Below are 14,220 nucleotides of genomic sequence, written 5' to 3' on the forward strand. Positions count from 1 at the left end.
TTTATTCTTTCTTTTCAGAGTTTTATTAGTTGACTCTCTCTCTCTCTCTCTCTCTCTCTCTCTCTCTCTCTCTCTCTCTCTCTCTCTCTCTAGCTCATCAGGAACGCAGTGTTTTGTTCGCTAACGGAAACTCGCGGTCCAGTTTCCATTTATCGGAATTTACGACCAAGCGTGGCATTTTATTCTGGACTGGCGTGAGGACCGATTGGCCAGAAAGGGGAGGAACATGGGGGAGGAGGAGGAGGGAGAGGAGGAAGAGGAGGAGGAGGAAAATGGTGGGGGAGGAGGAAGAGAAGAAGGAGGGAGGAAGACATAAAGGGCTGTTGGCGTTTTTAGTTACGTGTGTGTGTGTGTGTGTGTGTGTGTGTGAGAGAGAGAGAGAGAGAGAGAGAGAGAGAGAGAGAGAGAGAGAGAGAGAGAGAGAGAGAGAGAGAGAGAGAGAGAGACCGAGGTATTCAGCCTCCTGCTCTTAGATGAAATTTGTCGAGCTGAAATTGATATTGGTGCACGAGTATTTGTGTATCCTCTCTCTCTCTCTCTCTCTCTCTCTCTCTCTCTCTCTCTCTCTCTCTCTCTCTCTCTCTCTCTCTCTCTTCTGTGTGCGGGAAGACAGCTGATAAGGGGGAGAAAGAAACCGGAGATTAGTTATGAGTGTCCTTGTGTTGAATAGAGGCTGAGTACTGCAGACAAGATGGGAGCAGAGCAGGTGTTTGCAATGGAATATTAGAAGCAGAGACAGCTGAAGATGTGGAGAAGGGAAGAAAGAGGTAATTGTGATGGGAGATGGGAGAAAGGAGAGCCCTGCATTGTGAGGAATACGATGATGATATTTCTGTAGAGCAAGAGAGAGAGAGAGAGAGAGAGAGAGAGAGAGAGAGAGAGAGAGAGAGAGGTGTGGGAGAGAGTGAGGCAGTGTGTGAGTGAGTGAGAGGGACAGAGAGAGCGTGGCAGAGAAGGAAGAGTGCGAGACAGTGTGTGAGTGTGTGTGAGTGAATGAGAGGGGCAGAAAGAGCGTGGGAGAGGAGGAAGAGAGTAGGAGGGTGTGTGAGTGAGTGAGAGGGACAGAGAGAGAAAGTGGGAGAGGAGGGAGAGAAGGAAATGTGAGGAGTTTGTCCGCAGAGTAAGTGAAATTTGGCTGTGTCTCACCCTAGAGTTTGTGAACAGTACGTGGACATTATTTGCTGCTTCTGTTGCTACTACTGCTACTACTACTACTACTACTACTACTACTACTACTACTACTACTTCTGCTACTACTACTACTACTACATTTTTTTTTATGTCCTGGCCTATAGCTCCTGAAGGTAATTTGAAGAGTATTGGAAGCGCTGTTCAGCTTCCAACCATTAGTGGCGTAGGCAGTTTTATTGATAGTGGTTCCCATATTAGGTCCCATATCACCACCCAAGCGCATCTTTGATGTGACCACCTAGAACAGCGTTTCTGAATCTTTTCCGACCATAGCACCCCCCAGTTGTCATGTTCAAAGAGTCCAGCACCCCTAACTAAAATCTTGTTACTAGAAGAGTTAAAGAAAGTGAAGTGTGTGCATCACTTCCCAGCACCCTCTATAATTGATTTCAGCACCCCCAGATAGTGCTAGCACCCGAAGGTTGGAAAACGCTGACTTAGAATCTGGGTATCATGGTGACATGTTGGTGATTTTAAATTACTTGACAAATGGCAAAGTGTCAAGGCGATACGTGGTGGATTTGAACCTAAGCTCACCACCTTATCCACTACGCCACCGCCTCCCTATACTAGTGTTGTTATTCTCTCTCTCTCTCTCTCTCTCTCTCTCTCTCTCTCTCTCTCTCTCTCTTTCTCTTTCAATCATTTTTGCATAGTCTGTCCTGAATTAGAAATGAAAAGAAATATATCGAGAAGTACAAATAACACTATGGTACAGTACATATATATCATAGAGTATATGATAAATAGATAAATAAATAAATAAATAAACAACCTCACGATTTTCCTCGATAATATTTTCCACGATTCGATTTTCCACGATAATATTTTCCACGATAATAATTTCTGCGTTGCAATTTTCCACGATGATATTTTCCACGATATGATTTTCCACGATAATATTTTCTGCGATGCGATTCTCCTCGATAGTATTTTCCAAGTTGATATTTTCCACGATTCTGTTTTCCACGATAATATTTTCCACGATTCGATTTTCCACGATAATATTTTCCACGATTCGATTTTCCACGATAATATTTTCCGCGATACAATTCTCCTCGATAATTTTTTCTGCGATACGATTTTCTACGATAATATTTTCCACGATAATATTTTCACGATGCGATTTTCCACGATGCGTATTTCCACGAAGCGATTCCTCGATAACGAAGCGGTCGATAAAGATGACGAAACTATTTGAATTTTACTTTCTGGTTGGTACTGGGCCGAACCCTTCCTCCCCAAGGGTCCATCCCAGTCCCGAGGTGTGAGAGCAGTGACGAGGCAACCTTACCGCGCCTCACACGGATCGCCATGAGCAATGACCCGCCACACACCACGCCCCAGCCACTGTCATGAAGTGAGTCCTCTCACCAGTAGAGGTCCCTCCTCGTCTTGCCAATGTCTGGTGCATAACGTACAGCGTGCCACGCACCACACCCCAGCCAATGGCATGAAGTGAGTCCTCTCACCCCTGAAGGACCCCCCTCGTACTGCCAATGTCTGGTGTATGGCGCCCAGCGTGCCACACACCACACCCCAGCCACTAACATGAAGGATGCCCTTTCACCCCTGAAGGACCTCCCTCGTACTGCCAGTGTCTGGTGTATGGCGCCCAGCGTGCCACACACCACACCCAGCCACTGGCATGAAGGATCCCTTTCACCCCTGAAGGACCCCCTCGTACTGCCAGTGTCTGGTGTATGGCGCACAGCGTGCCACACACCACACCCAGCCACTGGCATGAAGTGAGTCCTCTCACCCCTGAAGGACCCCCTCGTCCTGCCAGTGTCTGGTGCATGGTGCACAGCGTGCCACACACTACGCCCCAGCCACTGGCATGAAGTGAGCCCTCTCACCTCTAAAGGACTCCCCTCGTACTGCCAGTGTCTAGTGCATGGTGCACAGCGTGCCCTCGTTCATGGCGATTTATTCAGCCCAGTGCTACCACAATCAAGAGACACCCTCCACCAGACTCTATGGAAGGAGCTCTTATTTCCCTATAAGGACTCCCCTCTGGTCAACATCTGGTGAATGGTAGACATTGATCCCTTGCTTATGGCAACTCCTTGCCTAGTATGAGGCACTGCAAGTGGATGATTATCACTGAAGCTTGAGGCCGCAAAGGAAAAGAAGGACCTGCTGCCAGTTCACTGCCTTGGGCCCCAGGCCGGACCCAACAGCCACCTTCTCCCCCAGTGCGGCGCCCAAGACCGTCACGGCCCTCAACAAATTTTGACCGAAACTTTTTTCAATTTTCATTTAGATTTTGATCCGAATAGAAAATCATCGATTGCAAGTAAAAAAACGAGGGTGTTTGAAGATTATGGAAAATTAAGGTGATCAGTGAAACAACACAAGGCACCTTTGCATCGCTTAGTATAATATAAGGAGTGTGTACCTTGCACGTCTGTTGGCCGTGAATATCATGATGCACATGTTCCTAGACGCCTGGATAGAGCCAGTAATGCACTGGCGGCTGCCTACTTCATGGCGGACTTTAGAAGATGAAGTAAATTTCTGGATAGGGAGGATGAGTGGACGTATACAAGAACTGCCACATATTGATCTATTTTATGTTCTGATTTTCTTATCTTGAAGTTTTTTCATCTTTTTAACCACAGCATACTACTACTACTACTACTACTGCTACTACTACTACTACTACTACTACTACTACTACTACTACTACTACTACTACTACTACTACTACTACTACTACTACTACAACTACTACAACTACATTTATAACAACAACAACAACTACTACTACTATTACTACTACTACTACTACTACTACTACTGCTGCTGCTGCTGCTGCTGCTAACTGCTACTGCTGCTGCTGCTGCTGCTGCCACCCACTGTTACTGGGACTGCTACTACTGCTGCTACTGCTGCTGCTGCTGCTGCTGCTGCTGCTGCTGCTGCTGCTGCTGCTGCTGCTGCTGCTGCTGCTGCTGCTGCTGCTGCTGCTGCTGCTGCTGCTGCTGCTGCTGCTGCTGCTGCTGCACTGCTGCTGCTGCTGCTGCTGCTGCTGCTGCTGCTGCTGCTACTACTACTGCTGCTGCCACTGCAACACTGCTGCTGCTGCTGCTGGTGCTGGTGCTGCTGCTGCTGCTGCTGCTGCTGGTGCTGCTGCTGCTGCTGCTGCTGCTGGTACTGGTGCTGGTGCTGCTGGTGCTGCTGTTGCTACTGGTGCTGCTGTTGCTACTGGTGCTGCTGGTGCTACTGGTGCTGCTGTTGCTACTGGTGCTGCTGTTGTTACTGGTGCTGCTGGTGCTACTGGTGCTGCTGGTGCTGGTGCTGATGTTGCTGGTGCTAGTGCTACTTGTGCTGCTGCTGCTGCTGCTGTTACTACTACAACTACTACTACTACTACTACTACTACTACTACTACTACTACTACTACTACTACTACTACTGCTGCTGCTACTGCTACTACTACTACTACTACTACTACTACTACTACTATTACCACTACTACTACTACTACTACTACTACTATTATTACTACTACTACTACTACTACTACTACTACTACTATTACTATAACTGTTAATACGACTTAATGACTGACTGCGTACGAAAACGAAAAGTTATGTCAGAGCCACCCGGGCAGCTCTGCATGGCAATCTACTAGACAAGCCACCCCGGCGGCCCTGGCAATATAAGGGATAAGGGAAAGATTTCAAAACATTTATTCCATTTCCTTGGCAAAATCTCTTAACTCTGTTAAGGAACTGGCACCTCAGTGGGCCTTTATGTTTAATCTCTTTTGCTGCCTTGGCCGGTTTTCCCCCTCTTGCATAAAAAAAAAAAAAAAAAAATGCATTATCAACGGTGAAAGTGAATACGAAGACTTTTTAGCAGGAGCATAAGAAAAGGATGAAGATTACTTTACTTTTAAGTGGTAATTATTAAAACGGTTATCTTAAAGGTGAGCTGAGATTAACAAAAAGCTGCTATGGTTGCCGGCCACTACTTTCCTCCTCCTTCTCGTAAATGGCACATCTGCTAAATGTTTTTAAGTCACCTGATGAGCGCTACCTGCGTCCATTTACCTGACTGTATATTAGATTACTTGCCTGTGGTGGCTTCTGTCCGGCGGCGGGGAGGAGGGTGGTGGCTGATAGGAAAGAAGGGTGGATACTGATAGGGAAGGAGTTCTTGGTGACGGCTTTCACTCAAAATAAGGAGGACTATTTAGACAGTGAGACGTTTCGCCCGCTTTATACTTAGGCCTAAGACGTTTGGACTATTACAATTTTAGATGTAGTTTCACTTAAGCTGTGAGAGGTTTTAGCCGCTTTATATTTAGGCCTAAGACTTTTTTCCATTACAATTTTAAATGTAGTCCCGAGTGATAAAAAGTATTGCGATTTGGATGTTGGAGACTGTTCATCATGAAACCACGAAATGTCATAAGTAAACGTTAATGAAATAATTAAATGTTGAGTCTGAGTGATTTATAGATCTCTGCAGTGACAGGAGTGGCTTACCCTCGTGTAGCCAAGATGCTCTCCCCAATGATGGCTAGGAGTAACAGGAGATGCATGACCTGCGGCGTGCGAGACACCACTGACTCGTGTACGCATTTCCATATTTTGAATTACAGGCTGACGACCAACGACGAAGCGCACGTCCTGTTACCTTGGACTGAATATTTTACAAGTATTGGGCATTTCTGTACCAATAAGACATTTATAAAAGGGGAGGAATGGCTAATTGCGTAAATGCTGCTATCATATACGCCAGTTTAGTAGTTATCTAAGAAAAAAAAAATGTGCACCAGATTGGCTGTCTAAGATCATGCCCCAATATCTTCATATGTGATGTTACCAAACTTTGCCCTTGACTGTTTGCCTGTTAGTTTTGGGAGGGAAAAGAAAATTGAGGAGAGAAATAAAAGGCAAGAGTTTACAGTGGAAGAGAAAGAGGCGATCGGAAAAGAGAGTAAGAAAAAGAGAATTTAAAGGAACGAAAAGATGGACACAGGAAAGTATGTGTAGTGAAGAGGAGAAAGGTGAGAGGGGATAAACATCAAAGGATGATAGGATAGAGGAAGAGAGGGTGAATAGGAAAGAGGAAAGTAAGGAAAAAGGTAGAAATCTAAGAAGTAGACGAAGGTGAAAAATGATGGGAAAAGTTGGGGACTTTCCAAGAGAGAGAGAGAGAGAGAGAGAGAGAGAGAGAGAGAGAGAGAGAGAGAGAGAGAGAGAGAGAGGAGAAGAGAGAGGAAAACGATAGGAAGGTAGTGGAAAACGTGTGTCGAGGCTGTAGAGGGGCGGGAGGGGGAAAACAGGAAAGGAGGAAGGAGGGACAGATGGAGGAAGGAGGAAGAGGAAGAGGAGGAGGAGGAGGAGGAGGAGGAGGAGGAGGAGGAGGAGGGAGGTCGTCTTCCTTGGGAGTTGAATGTCTTTCCAATAATGGCTGTTGCTTGTTTATTCCTGCACGACAAGGGTTGTTAGGAGGATGTGTGGGGGGAGCAGGAAAGAGAGGGAAGGGGGCAGGTGGTAGCAGGTGATGTTAAGGGTGAGGGGCACAGGTGAGATGGGCTGACGTGTGTGTGTGTGTGTGTGTGTGTTTGAGAGAGAGAGAGAGAGAGAGAGAGAGAGAGAGAGAGAGAGAGAGAGAGAGAGCGACGGTGGGGAGACGGTGCGTAGAGATAAGAAAGGTTTATTTGAATTACCTGCTGTGTTGTCTTTTTCTCTCTTCCTTTCATACCTTTGCTTGGCACTTAACAAATAGAAGGAAACAATGAACGAGGATAAGAAAAAGAAAAAAAAAAACAAGTCAAAATGAAATGAGAAAGTGAAAAAAAAAACAAATGAAAAAAAACAAACATTCCATAGAAGAGAAGGAAACTGTAGAAATAAACGATAGAAATTAAAAGAACAGAAAAAAAAGGAGAATGGGAAAAAAAGAAAACGGAGATAAATATAAAGTTGGAAACAAAGAAGAAAAAAGATAAAATAAAAAAGGGTGGACTGTGGGATCGAGGCTGGGTGGAAAAAAAAGAGAAAAAAGAAGGAAAAAAAGAAAAAAAGAAAAAAAAAAAAAAGGACAGGGGCGTGAACCGCTTTAATTTCAACACTGAAACTGGTATTTGATTTCTACTTTTACGTGTGCTGGTCCGGGATGGGTGAAGGGCTGCACGAGGGGGGGAGGTGAGGGGGGAGACACTTTCCTTTTTATTATATTGCATTACGTGGCGGCGTCCCCATGATGTATTTACTTATATAACATTGAACTTCTATGAGATTAATTGTATATGGGATTGAAAAGTACTTCTAAGTGGTTTACAGGTAATAATTAGATGTTGAATTTATGCTGTATCATTATTTTTTTTCTCTGTATGGATTTTGTTTTACTTAATTTCCTGTTTTGTTTTTTTCATTCTTTAATTTTCTTGATTTTTTGTTTTTGTAACGATAATTTGATACGTGATAAAGTGTTCTGATTTTGGTGAGCCTTTCTACTATTATTATTATTATTATTATTATTATTATTATTATTATTATTATTATTATCATTATTATTATTATTATTATTAGTATTATTATTATCACTATTATTATCAATATTATTATCATTATCAAGAAGAAGAAGAAGAAGAAGAAGAAGAAGAACAAGAACAAGAAGAACAAGAAGAAGAAGAACAAGAAGAAGAGCAACAATAATAACGAGTAGAAGAAGGAGAAAAGAACAACAACAACACAACAACAATAACAACAAAAACAACAACAACACTCTCTCTCTCTCTCTCTCTCTTTCAGTGTGTGTGTGTGTGCGTAAAAAATAATGATAATAATAATGATAACAATAATAATGATAATAATAATAATAATAATAATAATAATAATAATAATAATAATAATAATGATAATAATAATAATAATGATAATAATAATAATAATGATAATAATACAAAAATAATATTAATATGCGGTTTATTAGAATTGCAGTGCATACATACTGAAAATATACATGGGGGGATGGGAGGAAGGCTGTGTGTGTGTGTGTGTGTGTGTGTGTGTGTGTGTGTGTGTGTGTGTGTGTGTGTGTCTGTGTGTGTGTGTCAGTGTGTGATTTCCTCTCCTACACACAAACTGTATGTTTTTCCTCTTGTCCTGCAAGTTTCCCTCGTTGTGCAAAAGGAGGCCATTCAAGTTTTCCGTCATTTTTTTCCCCTCGCGTCCCTTGTGTTTTAAGTTTCTCCCAACAACCTTTACTTTAGTTTTATCGTGTCTCCTTTCCTATTTCTCCTTCGTATCTCCTTCTATTTTTACTTTCCATCCTCTTTTCTTCTCTTTCTTCTTTTTTCTTGTTTTCTTTTCCCGTTTCTTTATTTTTTTTTATTTCAATCTTCTTTTACTTGTCTCATTTTCAATTTCACTTTCGTCCTTCTTTGTATTTTTATTTTCTCTTATCCTTCTCTTTCTCTCATCTTCTTTTGTATACTTTTATCTATACTTCTTTTTTTTCAACTTCAGTTTAGTTCCTTTTCTGTTTCTTTTTCGTTTCTCTTTTCGTTTTACCTCTCTCTCTCTCTCTCTCTCTCTCTCTCTCTCTCTCTCTCTCTCTCTCTCTCTCTCTCTCTCTCTCTCTCTCTCTCTCTCTCTCTCTCTCTCTCTCTCTCTCTCTCTCTCTCTCTCTCTCTCTCTCTCTCTCTCTCTCTCTCTCCTTGTTTTTGTTTTTCGTGACTTCTTTTTTTAAACTTTTTTTCTTGAGTTTTCAGTTTCGTTTTCCTTTTTTTCCTTTCCATCTTTTCGGTGTTTACATGTGATTCTGTCTGGCAACAATATTCTCTTTCTTTCTGAGTATTTTTCCTAAACTTTTATCTATCTATATCTGTTTTACTTTTTATGGATCGTAGTGTTGCTGTTTTTATTACTTCTTTTCACTCACTGCATTCATTCACTTATTTTTTTCTCTTTTTTTTCAATATATTTATTCGTTTTCGTTTTCACTGCATGTGCCTTGTTTTGTTATGTTATTTCCATATTTTTACTTATTATTTATTTCCTTTACTCGTCTCATTCATCCAGTTTTCTCATTTCTTGGTTCATCATCTTTTCCTTTCCTCTTCCCCTTCTTCTTTCCCTCATCCTGTCCTTTTTATTCATTTATTTAAACATTTCTATTTTATTATTCATTTATTTACTTATGGGAGGCGGTGGCGTAGTGGATAAGGTGGTGAGCGTGGGATCGGGCAGACGTCCATGCATAAGTTCGAATCCCATCACATACCGCTTAGAAACTATGCCATTTGTCGTATGGTTTAAAGTTACCTACATATCACCATGATACCCAGGTTGTAGTTGGTTACACCAAAGATGCGCTTGGGTAGTGATATGGACCCTAATATGGGTAAGAACTGTAAATAAAATTGCCTGCGCCGCTAATGGGCGGAAGTTTAACATCGCTTCCCACATATACTCTTCAAGTATGTCTACAGGCGCTATAGGCCATAACATAAAAAAAAAAAAAAATTTATGCAGGAGGGGCAACTGGCCAAGGGCAACAAAAAATGGAAAAACTAGCTAATATTTGAGAGACAAACTTGCTCTGATCTGTCCAGATACCCAACCGACCGTGCCGTGGGTGGCGTCCACGGAGGCGGAATCCCGGGGGGACGAAAAGCTCCTCGGGTAACGGTTTCACACATCCCAGGGGCGTCGCAAATCAGCGGGCCTGGGAGGGAAAGGTATGAGACCCCCCGGAAATGGGGAGCAGTCACCTTATAGGTCAAATAAGTTATCCATAATTCAGGGACAAATGTCTTGATACCTCCCTCTTTAAAGAAGTCAAGTCGTACGAAAATGGAATGACAGAAGCAGACAGGGAGTTCCAGAGTTTACCAGAAAAAGGTATGAATGATTGAGAATATTGGTTTACTCTTACGTTAGAGAGTTGGACAGAATAGCGCTGAGAGGAAGAAGAAAGCCTTGTGCAGCGAGGCCGCAGGATGAGTGGGAGGCATGCAGTTAGCAAGATCAGTAAAACAGTTAGCATGAAAATAGCGATAAAAAGATAGAAAGAGATGCAACATTTCGGTGGTGATTTAATAACATACACACACACACACACACACACACGGTAGCTCAGTGGTTAGAGCGCTGGCTTCACAAGCTAGAGGACCGGGGTTCGATTCCCCGGCCGGGTGGAGATATTTGGGTGTGTCTCCTTTCACGTGTAGCCCCTGTTCACCTAGCAGTGAGTAGGTACGGGATGTAAATCGAGGAATTGTGACCTTGTTGTCCCGGTGTGTGGTGTGTGTTTGGTCTCAGGCCTATCCGAAGATCAGAAATAATGAGCTCTGAGCTCGTTCCGTAGGGTAACGTCTGGCTGTCTCGTCAAAGACTGCAGCAGATCAAACAGTGAAATACACACACACACACACTCTCTCTCTCTCTCTCTAGTCCGCCTTTAGTACCCTCATTTTTCTTTCTTTTTTTTATCTTTTTCCTCGCTACATTTTGCCTTTGCTCATTCTTCTTCCTTTCTTTCTTCATATATTTCTCTTTACTCTTTCTTCTCTCGTGAATCATCATTCCTTCCCATCTTTCCTGCCTTTCTTCCACAAAATCAGCTCCTCCTCTTCCTCTTTACTCTTATCTTTTCAGTTCTTGTCTCTTCTTCCTCTTCATCATCTTCCTCCTCTTTGTTCTTGTTCTTGTTCTTTCTTTCTTTGTTGTCTTGCTTTTTGTTCTTCTTCTTCTTCTTCTTCTTCTTCTTCTTCTTCTTCTTCTTCTTCTTCTTCTTCTTCTTCTTCTTCTTCTTCTTCTTCTTCTTCTTCTTCTTCTTCTTCTTCTTCTTCTTCTTCTTCTTCTTCTTCTTCTTCTTCTTCTTCTTCTTCTTCTTCTTCTTCTTTTCTCTCATCTCTCCCCTCCTCCTTCTCTTTCTCTATTTCAATCTCAATCTCCATCTCCATCTCCATCTCCTTCTTCTTCTTCTTTCCTCCTCCTCCTCCTCCTCCTCCTCCTCCTCCTCCTCCTCCTCCTCCTTCTCTTTGTATATTGCCTGAACCCACTATTTGCTTCTTTCGCCTTATGAACATTCAGAGCTCACTAAATTTAGGGTCTGCGGTTCGCTAACTGCTTCGGTTCAGAGTTTCGGAACATTTGCTTCAGGCGGGAGAGTATAGTGAAGCTTTCGAGTTATTTCCCCGTGTGATGTTTGTTTGCTTGTATGTGTGTGTGTGTGTGTGTGTGTGTGTGTGTGTGTGTGTATCTCTCTCTCTCTCTCTCTCTCTCTCTCTCTCTCTCTCTCTCTCTCTCTCTCTGTATTTAACCGTGGAATTGATCAAATATTTTTTCTTTCTATTTTTCTTTTTCTTTTTTTCCTTTTTTTTTCCTTTTTTTTTTTTTTTTTAGTTTTTCATCCATATGTAAATTCTTTGTCCTCGTTAAAGTGGTGAAACGAGAGAACGAGCCGCGTCCTTGCTTGTGGCATGGCATTGTGTTCATGCAGTTGTGGAGGGAAGTATAGGCCATTTCATTAACAGAGAGAGAGAGAGAGAGAGAGAGAGAGAGAGAGAGAGAGAGAGAGAGAGAGAGAGAGAGAGAGTAAGCAATCTCATTTTATTTGCCTTGTTCTTTATTGACTGAGGTCGAGAAAAGTGGAATGAAATATTGTATCGAGAGAGAGAGAGAGAGAGAGAGAGAGCACTTTCCTCCAATTAACTTTATCACTCTCCTATATCACTTTGCTGGTATGTTCAAGGTCTCAAAAACTGTATTTCTGAAACCACAGAGAAGTTGTGAGGCGCAGCGGTGCGTCCTGAGGCTGCTGTAACCTAATGGCCTGGTGCTTGGCCTGCTAGCCTCAGATGGACACCACTTAGAGGGAGAAGCGATGGCCTTGGCAAAGCAGAGGTAACTGTATGTGAAATGTCTCTTATGATTTGTGTAATGGGGTTAATCTTATCTATTTATTTCGTTTGTTTTTAGTTATTTTTCTGTGTTTCTTTTTTTGACAAGTTATCTTATTTATTTTATCTATTCATTTATTCGCGTATTTATTGTTTGTTTATTTCTTGTATTTTATTTAGTGTCCCGCACATGTCACCGTTGCTGCCTCGTTACAAGAATTATGAAAGAGAGAGAGAGAGAGAGAGAGAGAGAGAGAGAGAGAGAGAGAGAGAGAGAGAGAGAGAGAGAGAGAGAGAGAGAGATGCTTTACTCGTACCCTCAATATTTTTTTTGTGTATTAGAGAATGTGGCGTGGAGGGAAAAAAAATAAATAAAAATCCTCGAAATGGCTATTCTTTAAAACAGCCAGACAGAAATTCGAACCGGAATATCTCATACATATCAAACATTATAGAACGTAAGATACATCAGCGGAGGATCATCAATTCAACTCTCCTTCCTCGGTGCGAGTGGAAGTGAATGGTGCCAAAGGTTTCGCGTGATTTATGAAGCCATGCATTTATCTTTAATACGAAAAAAAAAAATATATATATAGAAAACTGCCGTACGTAAAGAAACCGCGTGATCGAGATGAATAGATAAACGCAAACCCGTGCAGGCGAAAGGTGAATTAATGAGCACTAAATTGCAGACACCGAATCACTTTTCTCTTTTTCCTCCTCTCTTTATTTTTTTTTTCAAACAAACTTTTACTTCTTGAGAACCAGGCCGCGTGACGATCATTATTGGAACCCTCTCACTCTTTTCCACCTCCCACGCCCTTTGTCCCTCTCTCTTCTGTCTGTCTCCTCTTTCTTTCACTTCTCTCCTTGCCTTCAGTATATCCCTTCGACTCTCTCTCTCTCTCTCTCTCTCATTCCCGCCTGTCCAATTCTCCCTCCTTCCCTCCCCCCGTTTTCCCTCCTCTTTCATTTAAAAACTATGCTTCTTCAGTCTTTATCCAATCCACTCTGTTTCCTCCTGCTTCCGTTTTTATTACTTTTATCCTTAATATATCACGTCTTTCCTGCTCCTTCATCTTTCTGTTTCTTTTATTTCCTCCTTCGTCTTTCCTTTCTTCCTCTGCTCCTTCTTTCCTCCCCGTTATCCACTGATTTCAAGCTTTTATTATGATTTAATGATCTTAGAAGGAAGATGAGGAGGAGAAGGACGACGAGGAGGAGGAGGAGGAGGACCAGGAACGGGCGTGCGAGAAAGAGAAAGGCGCCGTGGAAGATAATAGCAAGGAAATTAAATGATGGGATGGAGGGAATGATAGTGAAGGAATTAGGTGAAGGAAATGAAATAAATCGTGGAGATGAGGAGCAGGTAATAGTGGAGACAGAAAGCACTTAGACAGCCAAAATGTCACACCGAAGGCACTTAGAAATTTTCATTCGTTTGATATTTATTCTAAGGTTTAAGATCTCTCTCTCTCTCTCTCTCTCTCTCTCTCTCTCTCGGATAACAATATATTAGGTCGATTTCATTTATGTCTTTATTTAGCTGTTTATTCATTTGTTTATTTATTTGTTTTTGGAGCAAGAATGATCAAGTGTGTGGGTGTCAGTGGATGATTTTTTTTTTCTTATTTTGTCCTCACTAGATTCTGGTGATGTAAAATTGTTAATGAATCTGTTTGTGTGTTTGTGTGTTATGCGCCAACTGATGTGTGAAATGAATAATCTCTCTCTCTCTCTCTCTCTCTCTCTCTCTCTCTCTCTCTCTCTCTCTCTCTCTCTCTCTCTCTCTCTCTCTCTCTCTTTCTCCACTTCACTATTCCCTTCCCTCTCCTCCACTTATCTTTTTTTTTCTCCCACTCCCTCTCCCTTATCTCTTCTCTCTTCCTTTTCCTTTCCATGTATCATCCACTCTTCATCCTCTCTCTTCTTCTCTCCTCTCTTATCCTTCTTTTCCTCTCTCTTATGGCCTAATGGCTGCTTCCTTTCTCTCTACCACTGCTACTTAGTGTATCATCGTTGGAGAGAGAGAGAGAGAGAGAGAGAGAGAGAGAGAGAGAGAGAGAGAGAGAGAGAGAGAGAGAGAGAGAGAGAGAGAGAGAGACTGCGCAGAATGATGTGAGTTAAGTTTTACTCATTACATTTGGTGAAGGAAG

Source organism: Portunus trituberculatus, chromosome 19, assembly GCF_017591435.1.
Source record: "Portunus trituberculatus isolate SZX2019 chromosome 19, ASM1759143v1, whole genome shotgun sequence".
Taxonomy (NCBI): Eukaryota; Metazoa; Arthropoda; class Malacostraca; order Decapoda; family Portunidae; genus Portunus; species Portunus trituberculatus.